Source organism: Falco punctatus (genome assembly GCF_963210335.1).
Source record: "Falco punctatus genome assembly, chromosome: 3".
Classification (NCBI taxonomy): Eukaryota; Metazoa; Chordata; class Aves; order Falconiformes; family Falconidae; genus Falco; species Falco punctatus.
In genome coordinates this window covers 16,070,172-16,096,548 of record NC_137582.1, presented here as the reverse complement: position 1 = coordinate 16,096,548, position 26,377 = coordinate 16,070,172, and positions in this window count along the sequence as shown.

Below are 26,377 nucleotides of genomic sequence, written 5' to 3'. Positions count from 1 at the left end.
TTCTCTAATCATAAAAAGCTACACAATACAAATAGCACTGGCTTTCTCATTACAGAAATGACCCTGTTGCTGTCTGCACTGTTGTCATTCTGCTAGGCTAGGCTATAGCGGTTAGAATTTAGAGTCCTAATCATCATTCTTCATCCACCCCTCTCAAAGGTAAACTTGGGACAGATCTCTGGGTTCAGGGAGACTGTTGTAAAACTGAAGCAATGTCATTGTGTCCAAAGAGTCAGAGAGAGAGAGAGAGAGAGACAGAGCAGAAATCTCTCTGCTGGCTCCCAAACCAATTGTCCCATCTTTAGGAATAGCTAACACAGACCAATACTTTACTATCAGACTCTATTGTCAGTTACTGCAGGAATCCAGCAAAGGGAATCTCCAGCTTGGAGACAACAATAAAAAAATACCCAGGTAAAACAATAGCTTACCAAAAGCAAAATATAGTGTGTATATTCCCTGTCTTTATTGAATGCAAACACAAATAACTATCAGGTTAAAAGGAACAGATGGAAAAAGTTGTTATGAAAAATTGAAATTAGATTTTCACTCTTTCTTTTTATTTCTCTTCATAAGGGTTTCTATTATCACTGAAGAGTCATCTTTCTAGTAAATGGTTGAAGTAAAGACTCACTTAAGCTTTAGTATTTATGTGCCAGTTGCCTAGTAAACAACAGAATTAATAAAATGTGATCTCCATGTGATTGCTTGTGGCTCAATTTTTGCCACAGTTATTTCTAAGGAATCTACTTTCACTGAGTCTTGAGTTACATTAAATTAATAGAAGACTTGGTTCATCTTCACAGTCTTAAAAGGAGCATTCCTGCTTACATTCTGCCCCGTGTACTGTTCAGCTTCAAATCCATGCTTTGTCAAAAAATGTTCTTTAGTATGAAAAGATGCTGCAACATGTATGATTTAAATTGCATGGCCATGGCAGAATAGTGTTCTTAAATTGAATTTTACACTCAGCATGGGGTGATTTCCAGATTGCATCATGTCAGAATTATATTGTTGAAACTGTTGTGTTACCAGCCACACACATCTTTTCAAAGCATCGCTTCTCTTGCTTCTAAGTTTGAGGAATAGTTGTATGGAGTCCAGGCTTCTTGTGTCCTACAGCTGGAGCCAGCATACTCTCCCCTTTGCATTTCCATCAAGTCTTATTTAAATTCCACCTAAGAAACCAAGGTCTGAAAAGCAGTGACTTCTGGATAATTTCATGGGGATCAGAGGGAGAGTGTGGTTTTATTGAACAGATAAATAAAAAAGTAAATAATCCACATATTAGTTACCCTATACTGTGCAGAATAGTTCCATTGCATCTCAGCCAGTATAGGCAAAGTTCAAGAGAATAACTCAACATTTCAAAGCGAGTAAAACAGTTGTAAAAGTAGAAAGGCTACTAAACATTACTACTGGATATAAGATACCCATAAATGTATAGATTAAATCAATAAGCACCTTTAAAAATCAACTAGAACATTGTCACCAGTTACAGCAGACCAGATGTTCAGGTAGACGGGCATAAAAACTGCGGCACAAACATTTGCAGAATGTTAGCGAGGGTATATTGTATCGAAGTCTGTATGTGTAAAAATACATGCACTTACTACAACCAGCACTAAATTAAGTGAGTTACCATGTATATACCAAGATTTAAGCAAACACCTCCTGTACTCCTTGACACAATTGTACAGCAAGTGGTTCCGATGAGAAGTCAGCATTTCAGGTCTGTATACAGCCATGAGTCTAATCTCTTTGCTCTTCCACCTCAAAGAAAGAGTAAGATGAAAATGGTACGTGGAAAATGGCTTTGGTTTATGTGCGGTGTCACCTGTTATTGCACGTGACATAGTTGTGACCAAAACCCTTTGGTAATGAATGGCACTGAAGGATCTGAAGCAAAATATGTGGCCAAACCTCATGCCACGCCTCTGGAAACGTTTGGCTTGCAATGTTAACTTGATCTCATCTAAACTTTGAAAAAATTAATGATAGATAATGGAAAGAATAAACTATAGAGTTACCCTACCTCACAATCATTCCTGCCAGATTTACTATGCCAGTTAACCAGTTGCACACACGTACTTAACTGTGATAAGAGTCCTTTTTGAAATATACTGATTGCAGCGTGCCCAGCACTGTAATTAACTCAAGATTTATTAATTTATCGAGACTCCTGAAACAAGCATGTCTAATTGCCCTTCTTTATTAATACATTCAAGGTTTAACATTTTACTGCCATTTAAACAGGAGTTCTAATAAGATACAGTATCAATTAATGGTCCTGTTAAAAGTCAGCTGGTATTTTTACAATAGCAGCAGAACTCCTTGTCACACATTAAACAACACCATGGAGCAATCATAAGGTTTGTGGTTTTGTTTCGAAAGGTGCGTTGCAATGATACAGTGCACACTTCCAAGATTTTAACAAGCGTCTCCCACTAGACATTCCTTCCATAAGAGGATGGGTAAAAACTCTTAGTTTTGGGCTTGCCCAGAAAAGGAGAATGTAAGAACAGGAGTTCTGTCAGTGTGTTTGTCCTTTAAAAGCAACATGCTTTTCCAAAGCCCTAAGGATGTAAATGCACTACACTGCACTGCTTTTATTTGGTTCTTGAAATGCATTGATCTTACAGTCTGCATTCAGGTTTTTGTTTTTTTGTTTTTTTTCTGGGGACTTCATCAGTTTGAACCAAACTGGGATTAATATACGTTATATCATGCTTCTGATTCAAGGTGTTCCTCACCTCTGAAAGTCTGATGCTGTCCACGGCTGTGTGAAGGCTGTTGCTGCTGAAAAGCCTTAGTCAGAAGTGATAACTCCCATCCCATGGATAGAGCAAGACTTGATAGCTCAGTTGCACTAAAGCAGTCTTGTTTTGGAGCTACAAATAACAGCCCAAACAGAGCTGACTGGAATGGCTTTTTAACAAGGATGCTGTTATTTTGAAAAGTTTTCTATAGGTGGACTGGTTTCCATCCAATTTTCATTAGGATGCTTTCTTTTGAAGCCTGAGCCTTGGTGATAATACAGGTATAATTAAATAGTTGACTACAGTGTCAGTTAAGACACTGGCCTGTGAGGTGAACTACACACCACAAATGCTCTACACTGTTTTACAGTGGCACTTAGCAGGACATCTTCGAAGTAACCAGACCGAATGATGCATGATAATTTAGCAATCAAACTCAGTTCCTTACTTCAATATTGGCCAATAAACTCATACTTTTACTTACTGAAAGAATTGCTATAAACTTTATATGTTAGATGCATTAAGCCAATTGAAGTATTTTTATTTCCTTTGTGAACACATCACATAAATTTCCATAAGCCACTGAACGCAAGAAACTGGGAAATGGCTTGCTAACTCAGGCATAGTGGGTAGTGTATTCAAAAACCACCAGACACCAGGAGCTACCATTTTGACTGCCATAATCCTCTGTAGTTGTATCTACTGTAATTTATAACCCTGAAAGATCCTAATCTTCTCTTCTCCTTTCTCTTTCTGGCTGCCCAGCAGCCTTTTTTTGCAGGGCAATAGCATAGACAGGCTAGCAGCCAGCAAATGAGGTAAGTCCTAGGAGGTTCTTACTCCCTAAAACAACTGTTGCAAGAATGCCACCGATACACAGTCAGCTTTTCACTTGGAAATTTTTAATTTTCTTCCCTGATGTGCATACAAAACTCAGGATCTTTGCTGTCAGAGTCCTTATGCTCTTTCAGATGTGTCCTAGTTCCTTCCAAACTGGACATAATGTTTAAATTATTAAGAAAAAAAAAAGTATTAACAGCAATAATAATCAAACTTTCCATTGTTATTTGAAGGAATTTAGCTATTCCTTCATCAATAAGACATTTAAGAAACCTGTGTTTGAGCACACATAAAATATTTAGTCATGTGAGTAACTTTTTCCAATGAAAATGGAAAAAAATTCCAGTGAACCTTTCCAAAGTTGAGGGTGCTGAGTCAAATCTAGGATACTTTGAACCAAGATATTGAGCCAAGACATTTCACTATCACAAATCTTTCCTCCTGGTATTGTGTAACATAGGGCTTACCTTGTCCTTCAGGCAGAAGGTTTGTATACTATGATTTAGCTGGGCCAAGAAGGCGGCAATGTTCACAGTCAAGTATCCATCAGGGAAAATGCTCTTCTTTGGACGATGTGCAGTAAGCCACCTGTAGTTACCTTATCTATACAGTGCTGTGTAGGAAGACCTAGGGTGGCTCCAAGACCGAACGTATCCAAGTACATGACTTGATGAAGAGTCAGCTTGATCTTGTAGAAACTTTTAGGGTCCACTCACCTATAATATAGTTGAGCTTTGCCAGCTCTCTCTTGTGTCCCTCTAGTGATAATGCCAGCCCAAGAAGAAAAATTGGTTCCTCCCCAGGAGGGGCTGATGTGACCTGCTGGGCCAGTCTTCAGGACCCTGAAACGACTGTGGTCCTCAGAGGGGGTGTCCATCCCACAGACACTGCCCAGAGCTCGGAGGAGACAGTCAGGTCAGCACTGAATCAGAAACAGCACAGTCACGCTCAGACCCACGCTAGGGTGCTTTCCTTGATACTCTGACTTGCTCCAGTGGCTATTATGAAAACCGATGACACTGCCACAGGAACCAGCTTACGTAGAGCCAGTACTGCACTGGGTCATATAAATAGACTCAAGAGAAGCAGAATATTTTTTTTCTTTTTTTTTTTTTCCTTGTGGTCCAGGAGTGTAAAGACAAAGAGTTTCAGTCTTCACACCAATGAGCCTGTGCAAAGCCACAAGTGCTCCTTGCCACAGTGCCAGGTTTTGTATTCAGGGAGTCTCTTGCACTGGGATTCTGTTACCTTTTGAATACAAAGCCTACATAATTGCTGGAAACAAACTGCTTAGCTGGGAGGGAATGACTTACAATGTTTTAAATGCCATTAAAGGATACTTAGCAATGCCATTATCATCTTTCTATGACATGCTGACCAGTGGAAAGGATTGACTGCCTAAAATACTGTCTGCTTTTTCTAGCTATCTCAGCTGATCTAAGAACAGATTTTACCCCTCACTATTAAATGTGCTGCTCACACCTCTCATACCGACCCATAACAGTTAGCTCCTGAGGTCCATGAATGAGACAACAGCAGTCCCGTTTTTTTTTTCTCTGAGAAATGAACCAAAGTGCTCTATGCAGTATCATCATTCTTCCATAAATGGCTCTTGTACTGTTTTTGACCATTTGACAGTTTATTTTTGTTTGTTTGTTTGTTTTCAGACTATTAATGCAAAAGGAATAAGGTTAGTATTGGACAGCACTGAACAAGGTTTTAGACTATTTGGGTTTAATTTCTTCAAGGTCATACTTGGGTCTCTGGAACTCCAGTTTAATCCCTCAAATCTCCATTGATAGCTAGGGGATAATAATTTCTTTGTCTGTCTAGTCTGCTTGGATTAACACCCTGCAGAATCTTGAATTCTTCCCTGGCAAAGGCGGATTTTTGCATGTGGCCTGAAGGTACCATTATAATACACATGATTATTAACACAAGCTCCTTTTTTCTCTCAGAAAAAAAACAACTTTAAAATTATCATTGTCATTTCAACTTGTTCAAACATCTTTAATTGACAACTAAAACAACTGAAAATTAAGCCTTATAACAGCTAGTTGGGATAATAGGGACTGAGATACTTAGATGCAACCATCAGTGAGCAGAGGAACATGTGCAATGTGGTTTTGAACACTGTCTCTGCCAATGGTTACTTTTTCAGTGTCCTTTGGCTTCACTACCTTTAAAATGAAGGTAGTAAAATCTACCCTCCCCACTAATCACTTTGGACCACAGACATTTCAGTCCCCTTCTTTGAAGAGCACCTCCACGCCGGCTAGTGGAGGTTTCAGAGCTAAGGTAAGCACCCAGGTGCTCAACACATTGAAAGGGAAAAGTCTGTCGTGTAAGAAACCAACACTGACTGCTAAGCTGCAGAGTTAGCAGTGACCAGCAGAAGGAAGAGGTTTACATTCTGTTTGCGACCTCATGGCATTCTCAACCTATTTCAAATCTATTACAGTTATAAATCCTCTTAAAATATAAATATTTTTTTTTTATTTTTATTGTTTGGGTTTTTTTTAGTTTTAGGGGTTTAGGGTAGGGATTTTTCTGCTTTCAGGTGCTTTGGCTTCTGATAATACTCATATTTTCCCTGCAAACTCTGAAGCTGGATAAATACAATTCCAGTTTGTCACAAAACATCTGAAATGTCTAAAACCACTATAACATTATGAGATTTTTACAGGGGAAAAAAAAAAGATTAATCAAAACATCTTTTCCACTCCTCTATGAATCTCTAAGGATCTCCTTTGCCTGTGGCTCACTTGTAGACTCAAGTCCACCAGACTTCATTAAGCACAGTGTTTTGGTTTCAACACAGCCAACTGCACTCTTGTCACTGTAAGAGCAAAGAGCAAAATAGAAAAGATCTATTTGGTGTCTTTCAGGCAGATTCATTTAGCTTGAGCCCATGGAAAGGCAGCGGGTTCTGCTTGCTGCTTCCACAGTCTCTGTGATATGAAATCGCTTCCTTTTATGATACCACAAACTGAACGGCCCCAGATAGGGGCAAACCTCAGAATTACAGGGAGTATCTCCAGCCCTGCTCATTTGTTCTTTACACAGCCATTTCTGAACCAGCAGTATCAGAGCAGCTGGTTCAGAATATCAAAATCAGGACAAAGTGTACTTGGCTTATGGCTGCCCAGCTCAAACACATAATTTTGTGGTCAGGAGAACACTTGCTGGTGGTCTGTAGAGACCTTAGTCATGAGTATGATGATGGCTCCTCCTCTGGGTGTCTGGTGGGGGAAGAGGGAGAGTTGGTACCAATGGCACAATTACTGTCTCATTGGGGTTCGGACACTCCCAAATCCAAAAGGACTGAAAATATTCTGCAACCTTCCTAATATCAGTGTGCTGAGTGTATGCCATTGCATCCATTCCAAAAGTATTCTGGTAAGTGAGGGTTAGCTTACGCTAATGCCAGGGCATGGGCTAAAAGCCATATGAATACATTGCTATTAAAAGAAATCCCATGATGAGCAAAACTTTGGGAGTCACTGGAATCTAGTGGAAGCTGTGTAAAAGCATCGATGAGTCAGTAAACACCTTGGAGTAAGTTCAACGTCATAAGAAGGGGTTAAATGCCGGTTAGTTCCTAATGTTATTGCTTTGCAAGATTTGTGCCTCAGAATGGTTTAGAAATACAAATAAGTGAGGCAATGACTGTTGATGAATCCACCACCACAAACAGGGCATGAGTTGCCACACCACGAGGAGCCCTAAGGCATCCAGGATGTCTACCAGGGGGCTGTCAGGTATGACGCAGGACCTTCAGCAGACCATGATCTGCAGTATCCCCAGTGATGTGTGAAACAATGCTACCTCTCCACTTGAGAGACAACTAAATTACAAACTTTGTGTGCGGTGTTCTACACAATGAGAAGGCATATCTTCCTACTAGACAGACTTAAAATCAAAACAGCCCCATGAGGGTTAAGGGGAAAGCAATTATCATCCTTTTTTTACCTAAATAGGCAGAAAGAGACAGTGGTTTGCTTAGAGTCCCTGAGAAAGTCTATGGTTCATAGACCAGTCTCATTCCAGTGCATCATTCAACTGACCGGGCTCCCATAGCCCCCCTCGGAGTGCACAGACACCCCATGGTAGGGTGCACCATCTGGCAAAGAGGTGAAGCCTTACCCAACTATTTCTCAAATGCTATATTAGGACTACGTGGTTCCACGGGTGTGCACAAGACAGAGTCTCTTCTGGGTCATCTAAATTTTGCTAGAGAGAAGCTGTGTCAGGAAGACAAACAAGATCAAGGAAACATAAATCTTGCTTTAAGTCTGCCTGAATTCCCTCCAGGATCTGTGTTAAGTACCGCTGGCTGAACATGAGAATTTTATTCCTCTCCTCCCTGTTCTCCTCCACAAAAAGTGATGCTCCCGTGCTGCTTTTAGGACACTGCACATAACTGACTGTCATGCCAGGAGTCAGAACATCCTGACTCTGTCCATAACACAGGCTCCCACCGGACAGCATCATTTATGTGTGGTTAACATGGACACAGAATTGCTTTGCTTCCAGAGCCAAAAAGACACAACCAGCTCATTATTTCCGTACTTTCGGAAACTTCACAGAGAAATAAATAGTCACTGAAGCTCATACTAGGGCTTGGACCTCACATAGCAGAAGACACTTGGTTTCTTGGGCGCCCATCCCCTCAGGGCTCCCAAGTTCCTTTCATGAACAGGACAATTAATGCCCTGCAGGTAGGATGAACATTGATGGATTGTGTGTCCTCAGTGACTGATTGTGAGGTCTTTCTTTCCCCCATCCTCTTATAACTTAAGATCTTCCCACTTCGATTTTACATTTCCTCCCCTGCTAGATGCATTTTTTCAGCTTCACTTACATGGGGAAGGGTTTGTCCCAAAGCAGCCTCTCCTCCCGCATCTCCCTCTCCCCCCCACCCCTCACTATGAATAAGACCTCTCTGTCTAAGGCAACAATGGCTGAGAAGCCTCCAGAGTACCCATTTCTCGTCCTCCCCCTGTTTTGATGCACTGATTATCCTCTTGTCAGATCAATAGCCCATCTGCTTTTAGAAGTTCTCTAGCATTCTGATGCTAAATTAAAACAGAGGGAATCAATCCTCAGTTAATTTCTCCAACCAAACAATTTATATCTCTCTTCTGATCTGCCATCATGTGAATTATATAATGCTGACATACTGTGAGGCCTCCCCAGACAAAGTAAGCACTTTTATAATGCTGAATTGCCCTCTTTATTAGTAACTCTCGAATGTGACAAACCAGGAGATTTATTTTATAATGTTGCATACGCCTTGGTTGAACTTGTTAGAACTCCCAGCTATTGTAATGGAGTAAATCACTAATTAACAGTGGGTTTTGCTTTGTTTTTAATGGACTTTGGGGATACATTTCAGACTTAGATGAAGATTAGTGCAAAACAGAGTTCTCCTTAATTATTTCAAATTGAGTGTTATGCTAATAGTAAACAATTAGTTCTTTCCTGACTGAAAATTAATGTTCTATAAATAATTACAAAACCAAGCTGCTATGTGAGTCCCAAAAGGAGCTGCCAGACTTAGTGGTTAACCCACAAGAAAGAGGCATGGATCTTTTCCATGGTCTTGCACTTTGTGAAAATTAAGCATGCGTTTTGGTGGTTTTCTAGGGTTTTCCTACCCTTGCTGAAAAAGTGACATCTATATCCATATATATAACCTGCAAAGTATATTTTTGAAGACAAAAATGTATGATCTTAGGGTTTGCCAGTTCTCAGGTCACTTCCCAAATCAAAGCTTAAACAAAATATTAGCATCGTCCCAGTAGAGATTTTTGCTTTGTGAGGTTTTGTACTTGCTTTTGTATAGGAAAAATTTGGAACACAGAAAACTGAGTTATCTCAGCTGACCGCAGTTCAAGGTTAGTTGACAAAGTATGAGACTGTTATACACCATGTTCTAGATCGCCTAATTCTCCCATTGAACTCCTAGGAGTTAGGATATTCCTCTTTATGGCTGCAAAGCTCTGGTTACTCATTTTAACCAGCTTTTTTTCAGCACCCTGAGCTCTTCAGCGCCTTTCCATGCCCTTACAGATCCCCTCTGCAGTCAGTGGAAAGGGACAGACACCTCTTGTGCATAAATCAGTGAAAGGTGGGATTTCTAATCTCACAGAGTAAAGGATTTCTCATCAGCAAAGGCAAAGTTCACACTGGCAGAGGAAGCAGAGCAGCTCCTCTGGGCATCAGCATCGCCTAAATAACTCAGAAGGACAAAAAATCAGTGCCCTGCCCTTGCAGCAGTCCATCATGGCCCTGCAGTACCTGTCCCCAGCCCATTCCTCTGCCACAGCCAAGGGTGTGCGTGCCACGCCGTGGGGTGAAGGAGCCATACATGTACCAGCAGCCAGGCCTCCCACACTTTGCCTTCTCGGCGGAGGAACCCTGCAACACGCACAGACTTTTGTTCAGTGGTGGAAGAGAAGCTGCCTGGAGGTTGGCAGCCCTGGGGGACAAGTATGTCAGCACTTAGTGCTGCTGCTGGGGGTTTCAGTCCACCCCACCCCATCGCACTAGCCGCAACCCTCACAGAGGCTTTAAGGCCGCTCTGAGATTGGGGGGTTGCCTCTCTCATTGAGTTTCAAAATTGTAATTTTGCCGTTTCCACTTTTCTACTTTGGGCAACTACCTACCTTACCTTTGTCTTAAGCCTGCTCAGTCTTGTGCTTCGTCTTACACACCACACCAGAGCCATAGAAACCAATAAAATTTGCAACAGATTCTTGCCTCAGTTTCCTCATCATTTCTGAGCATCTGCTTGAGGCCTGTCCAAGCCCTGCGATAACCCTCTCCTTCCTTTTTGCTGCCACCTAATTCCAGCGTGAGGGAAGATATCAGAGGTTCCTCAGGAACAGATGTGGCATTTTGTTCCCTGCCATCTCCTTCCCCTACACAGCCTCCAAGCCTCACTCAGGGAGGGCAGTGTACCTCATCTCTTGCCTGTGTGTCAGGCAGCTGAAAAATCCCAACCATCTCCTACAAACCAACCCTCTGAAGTTCCCAGAGGCCTCTGCTAAAGTGCCAATGAGTCCTGATGTCCAAGAAGTGTCAAAGCCACAACAACCCAGTTCTTGTAGCCCCTGCTCTCTGTCACGGGAGAGAAGACACAGCAGCAATAACTTGGATCTTGATGAGTCTGTGCTTTCCTGATGTTCCTCTCAGGCTTGTGCCAGTCCTGAGGTCCTCCTCTAAGCCCAAGCACCCAGGTGAGAAGGAGATGAATTCTGTCAGCTCTGTAAGTAAAATAAGATTTCAATTTGCTGTCAGAACTTTAATTAAAACACTTATAGATCAACTTTACCATGGCAAATTGTCTGTGCCACTATTACTATAGGAAGATGAATGTTAGCTGTGAAAACAGGCAAAGTACACCCCCCTAGACTAATGTGTGATTTCATAGCCATTGATTCTTTACCTCGAAAATTCTCACACATGCTTCTGGGAATTGGAACTGCTTATAGGTAACCTCGCAGCAGCTTTGGCAATTTTTTAAAACTTTTGTGACTGTGGAAGAAGAGTCATTTTGCCCATTCACGTTTTTCCATGGCAAGCATGACCTGCAAGCACCTACCTCCCAAGTTCTGAAACCCAACCTAATTGTTGGATGACTACATTGAACAGATAATACATAATCTACTAATAATTCCTGTAGGATATTGATAAACAACCACCATCTCCTGTTGTAAGACTAAGCATCTAATTCTGCAGTCAGTCTGAATATTAGCTTTCTTCAGGGTAATAATGAAAAGTCAGATCATGTACCAAGATAAATTTAATTACTGGAATGAATCTGCTTATGCCAGTAAGATACATTAAAAGAGTACAAAATGTAAGAAACTATTACTGACTTGAGAGCAGGTGTGTGATTTAGTATATAACAGGCTATTTGAAACGGTCACATAACTAAATGGGCAATTTTGCTATCAAAATTAACCGTTTAACCCAGATAAATGTTGCAATGTTTTTGGTAAATGATGAACATTTAAAATCAGTCAGCGCAGCATCTGAGCAGTCCGCGGTCCCTAAGCCACCGTGCTCCAATCACCTCCTTGGGGCAGCTGTGTTAACCGTGGCTGCTCTTCGCTCAGCCCAGCTTAGCAGACTGCCAGCTCCCTCAACATGCCCTTAGACATGGAGATGCAGGTAGGAGTGAAGGCTAGGCTGTGCATGGGGGGTCTGAGCCACAGGCAGGCAGGCACCCAACATTCTAGCAGTTTCTGGATGTCTAAGGGATCTGTCCAATGCCACATAAGAAATCAATGACAGAGCACCAGATTTTACTAGGATACTGCACCAATCTTCACCCAGCAGGTGGGCTTTGAGTTTCCATACGGACATGTCAGACATGCTCCATCCCAGCAGCAACCCCCAGGGTCACTCAGCAAGGGGAGATACAAGGAATGAAGAAAGCAGGAATCTCCAGAGAGAGAGTAACCTTTTCTAAGCAGCAGAAATGTACTCGGGATTTCTTGTTGGTTTAGATATGTTCCACACGTCTGCACCATGATGATGGGACTGCTTGAAAGTACTGGGAATTAAGATGCACCTTCTGGCAGTCCCTGTGATGGTCCACTTGCAGCATGTTAACCAGAACAGAAATAGACTGTGGTAATTTCATCACGTCCACATCGTTAGTGGTGGCAGAGGATGAGGGTAGCCAATTGGGCCAGATACCACACAGGCAAGGCTCAGGACAGAGGTCAGGGTGAGAGTCAAGGCTGCTCAGGGGCAGCTGGACCTTGGTACAAAGCCTGCAAAGGCAGCTGCCCAGCGCTCCAGCCACCTCATACCACAAGCCTTCATGCCACAATGAGATAATTGTGTCCTGACCACATCTACCCAAGGGCCTGCCCTAGCACATCTGGGCCTTGTTGTAACTGCATTTATCTAAGATCTGAGTTAAATCCATTAAGAAAGAAATTCTGTACCAGCATAGCTGTGATCAAGAGTCAGGCCCAGCTGGCTACAAGAAGGTGGAAAGAGAGCCTAGTGGGTACACAGTTGTGCAACAATATCTAGCATTATCTGGGACCCACATCCAATTAAAGCAACTAAGTTATACACTGTAGACATGCAATTGCATCAACCTCACATTTACATGCTTAACATCAGTGGCAATTTTTTTTCCTTCTGCCACGGAGTTGTCAAAGACATCCTATCCATCAGTGCAAATGTGAGGACTTAATTCCAGCTGCTACATCCGTGGCCTCAGGCACTGATGAGCAGAAAACCAGCGTGGTTTGATTAGCTGAGTTCTTGTCTACACTGTCAGCTGTGTCGCCTTCTTGAGCAAACATAGTCCAGCTGCTTCTTGTGTCATTATGCATTTAGATATGCCTCTATTATACAATAAATGAGAAATCAAGGGTAAACAAGAAGGTGAAGGGTTTATGAAGCTCCTTCACTGTGACTACTGCTTCTACTGGCATTTCCTTTGACTTTTGACCTTCCTTGATGCAAAGGCTCTGGTCTCCTTGCAGCTAAGCTGCGGCTTCCTCTGAAGTACATCGGCTGTAATGTGATGCCTGCGGATATGGTACCTAGGGTAATTAAGATGTTTGTTGACTTTGGTTCTGCCCCCACCAGTGTGCAGCTATGTCCATAGGAAACCAGTGTTTGCTTGCTGATGAAGTGTCAAACACTGGTGCATAAAATCACCAACGTTCCCAGTCTTTAATGTTCCATGTTTCTTCATAACTATTTGAGTAAGGTTAAAATCAGTGTGTTTGGTGAAGAACACATGAAGGTGCCATTTACGATGCAGGAAACAAACGTTTATAAATTGTTTATGCAGTGAGGACAGTACTTGGCTTGCTCTTTAATGATAAACACCCGAGGCATCACAGAATTATTCAGTCTTGCAAGAGTGAGTCCAGATGAAATACATTTGGTTAAATATCAATGTTTCCTAGAAAAGACCATACTGTACCCTAAACTCTGCTAACCAGCCCTCCACTGACTACAGGGGAGCTAGCCTAGCCTGGTGCCTGACTTTTTAGTCACAGTTCAGTGAGATTTATCCTCCTTTTATGTTATGAGCAATTTTCAGTACCATGGTTTCTGTTCATCATTGAGTAAGTGATTTCATACCTTCAGTGCTTCACACACCTTTCATGAAGCAGATGACATCGGCACTTTCCACACCTCCTGGTGCCCCAGCTTGTGGTCCCAGCTTCTGCTCAATTCCTTGGTCTTCTCCTCTCTAGCTCACTTTCTATGGCAGGCTAGTTGTGAAGGCTGTCAAGAGTTTTTTCCTTAGAGGGCTTTGATAAACAAGAGATCATTGACAAGTTGTCATGGATGTAGGCTTCAGGAATGGGGCAAACTGGATGATCCACGGGCCTTCCTTACCTTTGATTGCAAGGCCTGGACTGAATTGTCAACATGATCCTTTCAGTCCAACATGTCTAATGTTTAGTGGCACATGGGAATTTCTATCCACTTTCAAGAGGATGGTGTAGTGCTCAAAAATAAAGTAACTACAGGTATCACATGTAACAGAAGCAGTGAACTTTTATAAGTCTGCCAGCGTGATACAAGAAATTCAGGTCCTTCCTTTGAGAATCAGTAGGATCCTTTGAGGCACAGAACTAGAAGAAATTATTGTAATTTTTCAAATTGTACCTGGAAGCAGGCATTATTGCAGGGAAGTTAGACAGATTAAAATCTTCCCCAGTATTGGATGCGACAGCTCCAAATGCACTGGAAACTGACAGTATGCTTTTGGAAGAAGCATGAGGACTATGGGAAGCTACTGAAACAAGACTGCAGAGAATGAACAGTTTAGGAAATGGATTAGTTAGCAGATTATTTGTAGTGTAACTGAAAACAAGGTCAGAGCAAGGTTATTGTAGCAATGGGCTTGACTTTGCAAAAGAGAGCTGATACTTGCAGGTCAAGTAAAAACTCTGCTTTTCAAATTAAAAGTTCAGTAAGACCAAAGGGAAACCAATTAAAAATGCACACCGATGTGCAAAGATGGGCTGCAAAGGTCAGCAAATGGCCCGGACAAAATTTACTTGCAGAAAATGTGGCATTAATCACAACAAAATGGAAAGGGGTCCATTACCAGAAGAATGTGGCTGTGCAGAGAATACACACAGCTTGAAGCCATCGGGTTCATTTTTTCCACATACTCTATCAGGCGTCACTCCAGTAAGTTCCTTGTAGTTGTTTACCTCTGAGCTAACCATCTAGATTTTCTTTATTGTCAGTGGAGAGAAACAGTATCTTCTGGGGCATAATTCATCTCACAGTGAGGTAGACATCTGAAATACACCTTCATCGATGTTTGTGTGTGCAAAGTTGTTTCTCTTTCATATTCTCACTCCCCTCTCCTCTGACTGCAATTGCACAGCAACTTTTTCTTCTTCTGAAATAAGTTATCCCAGAGGCACTGCCACCGTCGCTGCAAGTCTCTCTTGGAGCCAGCTGGTATTGGCTCTGCAGGACATGGGGGAAACTTGTAGCAGCTTTTCATGGAAGCCACCCCTGTGGTCCTCCCACTGCCAAAACCTTGCCACGCAAACCCAATGCACTGCTAAGCTCACTCCACCTTTAACAGTAAAGAGGTATGGACACACTGATGGATAACACCACTACAGCAATTCCCATAGCCCTGGTAATCTACTGGAGCCTGCTAGTGAAGCAGCTGTTGACCAAATAATTCAGGACCAATTTTTCACCCACCAGTGAAAATTACTTGGGTGATCATGAGATTAACAAGTTTAGTTAAAAAAAAAAAACAAACGTTACTGCTTTTCTAGCTAAACAGCAAATCTGTTTTTCATAAATTTTGCATTTGGAGTTTCAACAATTTAGTTTAATGCTAGGCTGCAGCTAGAAGGTTTAAATATGTGTCTGAGAAAATGAGTGTATTGGGGTGAGGAAAGAATGATGTGATACACACAGATGCATGAATATGAAATACATTAACTGTTACATGAACATGCTCGCAGAAAACACTGCCAATAAGTTCAACACATTTTAACAAGGGTGCAGAGGGAAGACTAAAACCACGTTTCATAGAAGGAGAACCTAGTTCCTGCTGTTTCAACGTCACTTAAAAGTGACTGTTGCCCAGCCATGTTTGCTGGGGAAAACACTGACACGTGCTCAAGGGTAGTGTGTGCTGGTTTGGGCCAAGCCTCCCTCAAGAGAAACAATTGCAGCCTCCACCCCCAGTGAGTGCATGAGCCCGTTCCAATCGTGGGCATATGGAAAGCATGTGTGGGCCAGGAGGTTTCCACTGAGAAATATATTCTGTGAGAAAGGCTGGGAGAAAATGTATCAAAAAAGCACCAGATCCGATCCGGAGCAAAGAACTGAAGCTTACAGACAAAGAAGGAGCAAGTGCTGGTGCAGAAAGAGAAGATGCTGTCAGAGGAGATACTGTATGAGGCAGGCACTAATCAAGCCATTGATTTTAGGCATCTGTTTTAGGAAATCTGATTCCTCCCAATGGAAACCTAACCATTGCCTCTACAGATATGTCTAGGCTCCATCCAGGTGTGCCTGCAGGCCAGTGGCTGGGCAGCTGGGCAGAGTCTGCAAAGGCAGGCACCTAAAGTAAAACATTGTAAGCATCCTCAGCATCTCTTACTGATCCTATCAAGGAACAATAACCGTATCATCCTTTGGTTTAAGAAGACTATAACGAAGAGGAGCCTGACATCTTTTTTTTTTCCTGTTACCTAGAACAAACAGTTCTAGATCCCCTGAGTTTTGGGTCATTCCTACAGTCTCCTACACCATTAAAAGCAATGACACCCTGGCAAAGATGACATTCCCTTGCAAAAAGGATCTTACTAGGAAAAGGACGAGCAATGTAGGAGAAAGAAGGAAAACAGAAAGGATGCATTTTCTTGTTCTCAGCTAAGTGGGAGGATATGGTTTAGATTTTGACCATTCTAATTTTAGGTAATGCAACTGAAACATATTCACCCCACAACACTATAATAAAAATATACATTTCTCCTCCCTTTCTCTTTTTCTGATCTCTTTGAGATCAAGGTAATTCAACCCACCTGGAACTGAAACTGTCAGCAGACACCTTTCTCAACCACTGTTTGAGAAGGCCCAGAGATCAGTCAGTCACTCAACATTATGGCAAGGGTACCTCCTCCAAAGTATGCTGCAGATTTGGTGGATGGACACAAACAATTTACTTATCCAAAGATTGTGAAATCCAGCGTCTCTCCTTCAGTCTGATGGATTCTTTAAGCTTTTGTTAAGGGACTATTATATAATAGCTTCCAAGCAGATTTGGGTTACTTAAATCTAGGTGTCTGGTGCTATTTGAGATGCCCTTGTGTATCTGAAATAGAGAGATGTGCTCACACTGCTAGATGTGACGCATAAGCCACAGGAAACTTGTGCTTTTCTCCAGCAGCTGAAGGTCAGGTGGGACACGGCAGGGCATCTGAAATGTCACCAGACACTATATTTAGGCTAAAGATTGAAGTGGAATACAGGTAACACAAAACCTGTCCTAAGTGATATCTTTGTCTGCCAATAAAGTTGACTTCCCCCTACCCTTCAGGGGACACTGAACTTTCACCTAGGACTCCATTTAGAGACATGCCAATGGAGATCTGTGATTTCCATTCAGCCCTTTCTTAGGCCATTCATACCCATTTTGGCCCATGATTATTCTCTGTAAGCTGAAGATTCATCAGTGGAAAGATACAGGTATCTCCCTTGGTTTTCTTTTCAGTGAGCTAAAGCATGCCCAAGAGAAGGCCATCTCTCTCTCTTGACTCTAACAGCTCCAGTGGTAAAATCTTCCAGTTTGGCTTCTGAATTAAGTAAATAAAATGGTGAATGAGTCCAAGTATTACAGCTTATTAGTCTAAGTTGCATGCAATATGCATGAGACGTTTTCTCCTTTTTAAATCCAGAATTAAGCCCAGAATATTTGTCAGGTACGTGTATTGAGAAAAAATATACTCTGAGATTGAATTTCTGCTTTTCTTAACAGGGGACTTCTGCAAGTACATCCACCTATAAGGAATCGATACCTGCCAGCTAGTTAATGTGACTGAGAGAAGGTCGCACAGGCTGTGTTGATGGGTGTGATTAATTGTGGAGGGTCAGCTCAAACATATCCTGCGACAGGGTAAAGGTGCCACAAATGCGAATTGGTCAAGTGGGAATAAACATCATTAATTCCATACAGCATGTCAGATAAACAGCCTATGGAGAGGTATGCATTTACAAAGCATCAAAAGGCTAACTTGCATAGAGTTTATCCTGAGATAGCAATAAAAGTAATCAATTTGGATTTAAACATGGTCCCAGAGTTATGATGAACCAATTGAGATGAATGGTTAAACCATGTACCTGCTATCTTGCTTGAACCATCATAACATTATCAGTCAGCGGTACCTGGCACTGTAAAGGGCAAGGTTTGTACTGTACACTTGGCCATCAGCGAAATTTATGTTCCAGAGAAAGCAGCAGGGTTTCAGAAAAATGTTAGTGCCAGATGAGCCCAACAGTTAAAAATCCCACTAAATCATTTAGAGGGCTGAATGCCCCCATCCACCCATTCCCAGAGCACATTGTATGTGGAGGTACTGGGCCATGACATTTTCTAGGAAAGCTGATTTATCTAGGACTGTCCTGACCACCCCTTCCACCACGGAGTCTCCAGCTCAGATTTAAGATGTGCTGCTTTCTTGGCAGGTGCCAGTGACAGCAACTGAACATGTCATTGGACCCCCGGATGAGTAGGCACCCACCATATTTACAAGTTTCCAAAATTTTTCATGCAAAACTTAAGCTTTCCTTAGTGCAAATTTTAGGTCTGCAAAAATAGCATCTCCTAGTAGGGAAATTCCCAAGCAACTCTACACAAAGACAAATTCTGGCAAAGATAGTCTTAGCCCTTCTCCCTCTGACTTGTCTTTTTCTTCTCCACCCATATAATCCCTGGGACACAGGCACTGAGTCATGGCTGGAACTGTTAAGTACATATCAATTAATAAAAAATAATAGTTTCCCATGAGTAATAGGAGCTCTACTGCAGTATGCTCATAATAATGTAATTAGTGTAATTCTGGTGGGGGTCTCTGCTTGGAATAAGTAATAAATTGAGATCTCACACTGGCACCTTCCACACAGCTACATTCCTTTCATTAATATCTCTTGCTTTACATGTGGAGTTAGCCTGCTTGTCATGGTCCTAACAAATTCTTAAAATACAAATCCAGCCTTCTGTAACTATCCACATGATAACTAAGTCCAATTTGCAACTAAAAAATCACAGCTGATCAAGACCTACATACAGCCAAAGCCCAGATGCCATGAGTTGGTGTGACTTCACATGCATTTTGCAAAGCAGCTACTAACCCTACATTTTGCATTTGTAACACCTCAACAGGAGCACTCTTGTACATCATTGTAGCTTCCAGGCTACCACATTGATAGGTCCTTTGCTTTCCATCACAGCTCTGAATTTAAATCTCCATAGATCTGAATGTGGTTATTTTGTAGGTTTAGCATAATGAGAGGGTAGCACTTGTTAGCACAAACAATTTTAATTTTGATTCTCTTTTTTCTTAGCTGTTTTCCAACGAGGTTACATGAAGCATAAGAAATCGGGCTCTGTAATAGAAGATCTTTGGCTCAGCTGCTTGAAAATGGAGACAATTGGACTAACTTTGCAAACGAGCACATAAAATTAGCAATGAACAGAGAAGCCACTGGCTGTGTGCAGCTCTGAAGTCTCTGCTACCCTGAGAACGTGTTCCCATCTAGAAACATGTCTAGCATCTTCCTTTGGTACCAACCTATAACATAAAGGAAACAAGCAAATACCTCAGTGGGGAGGGGAATAATTTGTCATGTTGACTCTATATAGATTGGAAATTACATGTTCTTTCTCTGTCCTGAGAAGTGATGATTGAGAAAAGACAAATAATGTTTCACTTGCCCTAGGGAAGTATTGCAGTGGTAGATAGGACAGTGGATGTAGATACTGGACTGGATCTCCTTGTGCCCCTCATCATACCAAAAATGAAAGAAGAACTAGTTCCTTTCTGAAACCTTGTATTCCTGCCTAGGTTTAAAACCAAGAGTACACATAAGAAACGGGATTTTGCTAATTCTGATTTGGAAAATACTGCATTTACCTTCTTTCTCTCTTTTCCAAAGGGCTGAGCCCACATATTTTATTAACCTCCACTACAGTACCTGAGAATTGATTTCTAAAAGCTTTCAAGGATAAAGTAAGGAGGAAGTCTTGCTGGCCATGTCAAAACCTCTTCTGTTTCCTGCACAAAGAGGAAGTCTGAAATATTCTGAATTCCAAGAAATAGATAAAATAAAAACTTCACCTCATCTGACCAGAGGCACAAAAATGAGACCCCTCTTCCCTAATTCTGCCTGTGATACGAGTTTCCACCTAAACAGAGTGTCCAAGCTGTCTTTGTGGGAAGTTCAGGGTGTGCAACACTTACAACCGATGTGGGTGGCCACTTTAGGAAGTGCCCTAGATTCCCCAAACTCTGCTGACAGCTCTCCACTGATTGTAAAGGCAGCCCAGGTGACCAGCTCAGATATAGATGCCTGCACTGTAAACAACCACTTAAAGAAGAGAAATCCCTCCCTGGAAGGCTACACACTCCCCTGAGGCTCTGTGCTCCTGGGAAGGGGAAGGATGGTTAAGACCTGGGCCACCAAACTTTCTTCATTTTGTAGGACTTAAAATACCTGCCTCTCCTCAGGGGTAAGACGTTGAGAGGCAACTGAGAGGCTGTCATTTGTGACTTTGTCACAGTGCTGGCCATGTTTTGGATCTGAATGTTTAGGGTAGATGGGAACTGGGGAGAAAGGGGAGATGGGGTTTGGGAATGGGGATGCATAGCTGGAGGTGTTAAAAGAGGAGTCCCAAGGCTGGGTTCTCCTTGAAAAAGAGGGAAGAAAACATTTGGTAGGAGGCAGGAGCTGAAAAAGAGGAATGAAATTAGAGACAGGAGGTTAGGTATACCCAGGGAATGGGCTGCCAAGGGAAGAGCAGGAGAACTCGCTGCCTACAGAGTAATTGGGATCCCTGATTCTTTCCTTGAGGCTCCTCTCACTGCCAAATTAAATGAATAAAATAATTAAAATTTCAGTTTTATTCTTGCTTCAACCACAAGTACAGCACCTAAGCAGAATTATGTAGCACTCCTGAAGGAGTAACTCCTGGAGATGTATAGCACCCAGATGCCAGGGAGAGCCAGCACTTGCCAAATGCACGTGGTAAATCAACGCCTGCTATTGCACATCTCATCTCACGAGAAATCTCTCTATGAAACTCACGTATGTCACCCCTGATTCCCCCTTCCACTCCTCTTCCATTATCGTTGCTGGGATTTGGGTGGATTTTTTTTTAATTATTTTTTTGTGTGTGTGTGTCTGGTTGATTCAAAACTACAAACTGAAGTTGTGTCGCAAATTAACTGCAAAAGCCAGCAGCAACCGCGGTGGCTGTTCCCGTTCAAAATTAAGGCGAGTTTGCCATCTAGAGGGCAAACAGGGCAGAAATTTTGCTCTGTGGTGGGGAGCGGCTTTCAATTTGAGTACAGACAGTTCAGCATCACAAATTGGGCAGCATGAGAACGGCAGATGTACACCGAAGAAGGAAGAGGGCTAGCGGTTTCTTTCTGAGTCTGGGAGGAGTAGTCGTTTTCTTATCTAAATTGTGCAAGATAAAATAGCCAGACAGTTTAATTAAACTCAGCAGATCAATAGCTTTCACATTCAGCAGAGGATAAACCTTGCCAGAGACTGTACTTTTGGGGCCAGTCTGCTCCACCACGCATGCAGGCAGAGCTGGGATGTGGATACCCAGCAGTGGGTAAAACTTCGTTTTTCCAGTGCAGCTGCGTGTTGGCTGCAGAATTCTGCTGAACCCCAAACCTTCATCCCATGGGCGTGGAAATCTTCCATTTTAACACCCAGATTACACAGAAAATTAATCATTTCTCTCTGGTTCTACACCTTCCCTAGTATATTTGCTCCATAACATATGCCAAAATATGGTCTCAGGCTCTCTTTTTTTCCTGGGAAAATTACAGGGGGTTTCCCCCTTTCCTTTGTTTCCTTTTCTCTTCTGGTGTTTCTTGACTGTATTAAGATGCTCTGTTCTTGAAAGCCCTGAGCTATGCTCTTATCCATGCAGTGGCTCTGCATTTCACTCCATTTGGAAATATTCCTGCTTCCTGGGGGAGGAAGGACTAGATGACCTCCAAAGCTCCTTTCCACCCAACATTTCTGGGATCCTCTGGGTCCCAGTCCCTGCTCCACATGACATGCCATTAAACATCATGGGTCCCACGCTGAAGAGGGCTTGTGGGTCTGCAACTTGGAGATGGTGGTTCAATTAAGCTGCAAGGCGGCCGAGGCACACTGAACTGTTGAACAAATATCCCCTTTGTAAACTACCTGCAAGCGTTTAGAAACGATGGAAAGGCAAATGCAAGGCAGAGACCTCCAAGCATTTTGAATGTTTGTTGGAGCCCACATCAGGCACTTGGACACCAGTCTATTAGAAAGGCAGGTTTGCACACCAGCAGAAAACCAATTTTGCATACAGGTTTCAGCTGTTCTCCTACTCCCTCCTCTGAGGTTTTCATCTGTTGATTTTGCAAACTTGTCTTTGGTTTCCCTGTGTCTCCTGGCACTCGGTCCTCAATATGCTTACAGGCTACTGCAGTCGTTGCTGTCATGACCTGTGCAGTACTAATGAAACCATCTGGTGGGTCAATGTGTCACTTTATATGCCATTCCAGGCTCTGATTGCATGAGATCACACAGGCAAAGCAGCTGCAGGCCTCACAGCAGTGCCCTCATGTGATTTTAGGAGGCGGCTAAGCTACAGGAGAAGTTCTTTTGCTGGATGAGACACTAAGCTGCTGTTGTGAACGCTTGTGACCTTTGAAGACCAGAGGCTGCTTTCTCTAATGAAAAAAGCTTAAGTTAGAGGTCCTATTTCTCATTGGATAAATGTAAATTTGGCTTCCTTTTGCCCTTCATTTTCAAGTAACACAGTAAACTGACTTCTGAAGTGTATCCAAGGCCTCCTCTAGCTTATAAAACATGTCCAGGGACAACTAAATGAGATAACAATATAGCTATTTAGACCTTTTCCACCCACTCCTTTTGGGCTGGGGTGCATGAGTGAATTCAGGCAGTTAATCAAGCTACTGATTGTCAGCTAAGCCACGGTAATGGTCGGTGCCTGACGGTGCATGTGTCCTTAGCATAATGCAGTTGCAAAGTAAATTGTGCTTGCTTGGACCCTAATGAAAATGAAATCCACTGTAGAGACAGTTTAAACTAACACACTTCTCACTGGGTCAAGCTTAAGGAGTGCAAATGGTCAGCTAGCATGTTTCATATGATGGGCATCTTCAGTAACTCAGTTACTCCCTATCATGTGCTCAGACCTGGGAATTTATCCATTTGGAACAATGATGTAAGAGAGGATTAAACTGGCTGAAACTGGTCTGCATAAAGGGCTCACACAGCTTTGAGTTATATCTGTGCGTAACCTTAACTAGAGATGTGGCAAATTCACTGGGACTCTTTTAAATCAAGATTTTATTTCTCTCTCTAAAAATACACAGACACTCAAACAGAAACTATGAGCCTGATGTAGAAAGTTTGGGGTGAGCATCTTTCACCCACGTGACACGGTCAGCCTAGATGGTCACAGTGAACTCTTGCTGACATTAAAACCTGTAAAACTATGAATCCTTGTGGTAGCATTCACTGCCTGTGCCAAGACTCCCTTCCCATCCCCCAGCATTTGGCCCACTGAGGCTATACATCCGTAGAAAAGCTGTGTACTGTGGGTCTAGGACAAATGAATGGGAAAACCTACCTACTTGGCAGAACAAAGCTAAAACACATCAGCTTCCACTCCCTGATGCACTGGTATGTGGAGTATTAAAGGCATTTGAACCACAATCCCCACTCAGATCAGCTCCTGCATCCCCTCTGGACAACAGAAGAGTGTTCCCATTTTTTGCTGTGTTGGTGATTTGCTTGGCAGTAATATGTGGAAACTCCCTAAACCCCAACTCAGGTGATATTATGTCCATCCCATCCATCCCTGCTCTGAACAGTTCCCCATGTTCAGTCCAAAGTTTCTGCATTGGAACAGCTTATGTAACAGACAACTATTATTTGTCACATAAATTCATCATAGAAATAAGCATTTTCAAAAATTTACACTAGAAGATTGGATGCAAAAGTATTCCTATGTCTTGGATTTACAGGAATTCTGTTATTGCTATTAATATTAAACTTTACTATGACTATGAAGTGAACTCTAGTTCTGAGCCTCAGCTGGTATTTTGCAATTTTATCCTCTAGCCTACTTTTTTTTTAATTGAAACTTCTAGAATATACACTTTCTGTTCAGCTTTTGCAACTTCCTGCATGAATGAAATATCCCCTAAACCCTGACCAGAAAACCCTTCCACATCTCTTTTAGAAATTTGCTTCAGCAAATGTAACATCCTCACCAGAAGGAAACACAAGCTATAAAACATGCTGCAGCCTTCCTTTCTGTCTGGCTTGCTTCAGACTTCATTCATAAAAAAGAGAGAGAGAGAGAGAGAGAATGAGAAAGTGACAGTTGATTCAGAAAGTTGTAAAATGTAAACATTCATCCGCAGATGATGCATGGATGGTTAGTGTTGCATATCTTTGGGGACAACATATGCCTGCCTTTCACACTTGTCAAATCCTAACGGCCTCTGTTATCAGCACACAAAAGCTTCCAAATTCCTACCTGTCACTGAAATTCTTAGAAAATAAGAAACCATAACAGACCGAGGAAAAAAAATAACTGTGATCCTTCCTATCCTGCCACCACCTGGGTCCCCAGCCCTTGCCTGCAAGCGTAATCCTTACTCAGCAGAGCCACCTCATTGATAGTCTCAAGTCATGTAGTTTCCTTGAGTGTTTGCAAGGTCAGATGGCCAAGCAAATTTCTCAGGCTTTCCAAACGCTGCAGACACCTTGGTGACTTTTTTATTTATAGCCGACATTAAAACACCCCTTATGTGACAGGATTGTTAATTCTTCTAATTATTATTATTGTTTCCACTTTACAAGCAAGGAAATGGAGGAGAGCCTTCCTTTTCAGCCCTGCTCAGGACCAGTGAAGTTCAGGTTTGCCAGGCACCCAGAGTCAGGACAAGGATGAAAGCTTTCTGCTCTCCTGGGGTAGCAAAAATGTCACTTTCTCCTGAATTTTAAGGCTTTATGAGACCTTGCCCACAGCACACTCAACAGACAGAGCAGTACTTTTCCCACCTTGCTAAGTCTCAATAGTGGAGCCGAGTCACAGGAGGCCACCATAGCCTGTCATCTTCTCTAGACCTCTCCTCCCTTCCCAGCTCCACCAGATAGCTGGGATCAGAGATCCAGCCTCCCCAAAAAACCTTTCCCGACCCCTGCCTCAGTTTCACTCTCCAGCAGACGGTGGGATTTGCATGGCACCGGGGCTCTGGGAGCACCCGGGCATCCAGCCCCTGGCCGGTGGTGGTGACCCTCCTGATGCTTTCTCCTGCTGCTCCCCGGCTATATCCGTCCCCAGCACGGGTGGCCCGGGCAGCTCCGAATAGAAAGGCATGCCTGGCACAGGGGACGGGAGCGGGTGTAGCCGTTAGCTGGTGCAAAGGTTCTCCGCAGCCTGCTGGCCTCTGGAGCGGCCATTCCATGGGCTGCGTGTCAGCAGGCGGCAGGAATTCGGGGAATGTTAAACCGCAGGGCAGGCCACTTGGGGGGATTAAGGCACATGACTCGCAGACACGAGCGATAGCTGCCGCCGCCGGGAAGGCCAAACCCCACAAAGAGCAATTTCTTCCCCCACAAGCAGGTCCCTAGGGGCCCGCTGTCCTGGCTGGTGCGAGGATGCAGGGCTTGGCTGGGTGGCACTCGGAGCTTCCTACTTTTCATTGAGAAAAATGAAAGCGCGGTCGGTATCGGATAGATTCTCTCTCCCCAGGCAGAAGGCCGGTTTAGGAGATGGGTAGGGATGGGGGAGGTATTTTCTTCAATGAATTCAGTTTCCCACTGTGTGTAAAGGTTACTTCCCTCCGTCACCTCGCTGGATCCTGTCACAAGCTTCCCACTCCCAGCAAAAAGCAGAAACTGCCTTTCTGAATGAAACCACTTCTTATTTTGCTGTTTGGGTGGCCAGGATCCCTACCCCACTGCGTACCCCACTGCGTGCCCCGCTGCAGCTTGGTTCAGCACTGAAATTCCCGCGGCGGCTGCTGTGACAGCAGATCTGGGAGCCCCCTGTGCATTTTGCTGCTAAAAATGTTTGTCGTGACCCGTGGAATTTTGGGCTGCATGCTGCGTTGGAAACCAGGTTCGCTCAGCAAAGCCGTTCCGGGCCTGTACCCCAAACCGCACAGCGGGAGGATATGGCCCTCTCTCCCTTTCTGATAAATTCCACAGGCCCTCAGTGTGCCGGGTAGACCTGAGGTCAGATGTCTAAAGCACACCCTGAGAGCTTCCCTCCTTGTCCCCAGGAGCTCAAGGGACCCCAGGACCCAGCCCCAAGATCACCCTTCCTCACACACCACCTGAGACCACTGCCAAGGGCTTCCCAGCAGGGAGGAAACGCTCTCACACCTGATACAGCTCCAAAATCATTAAGGACGATAGTGTCGGTAAGCACATGGGACACCGTGTGCCAGCAGTAGGTAATGGCTTGGGCTTGAAAAGCTCTG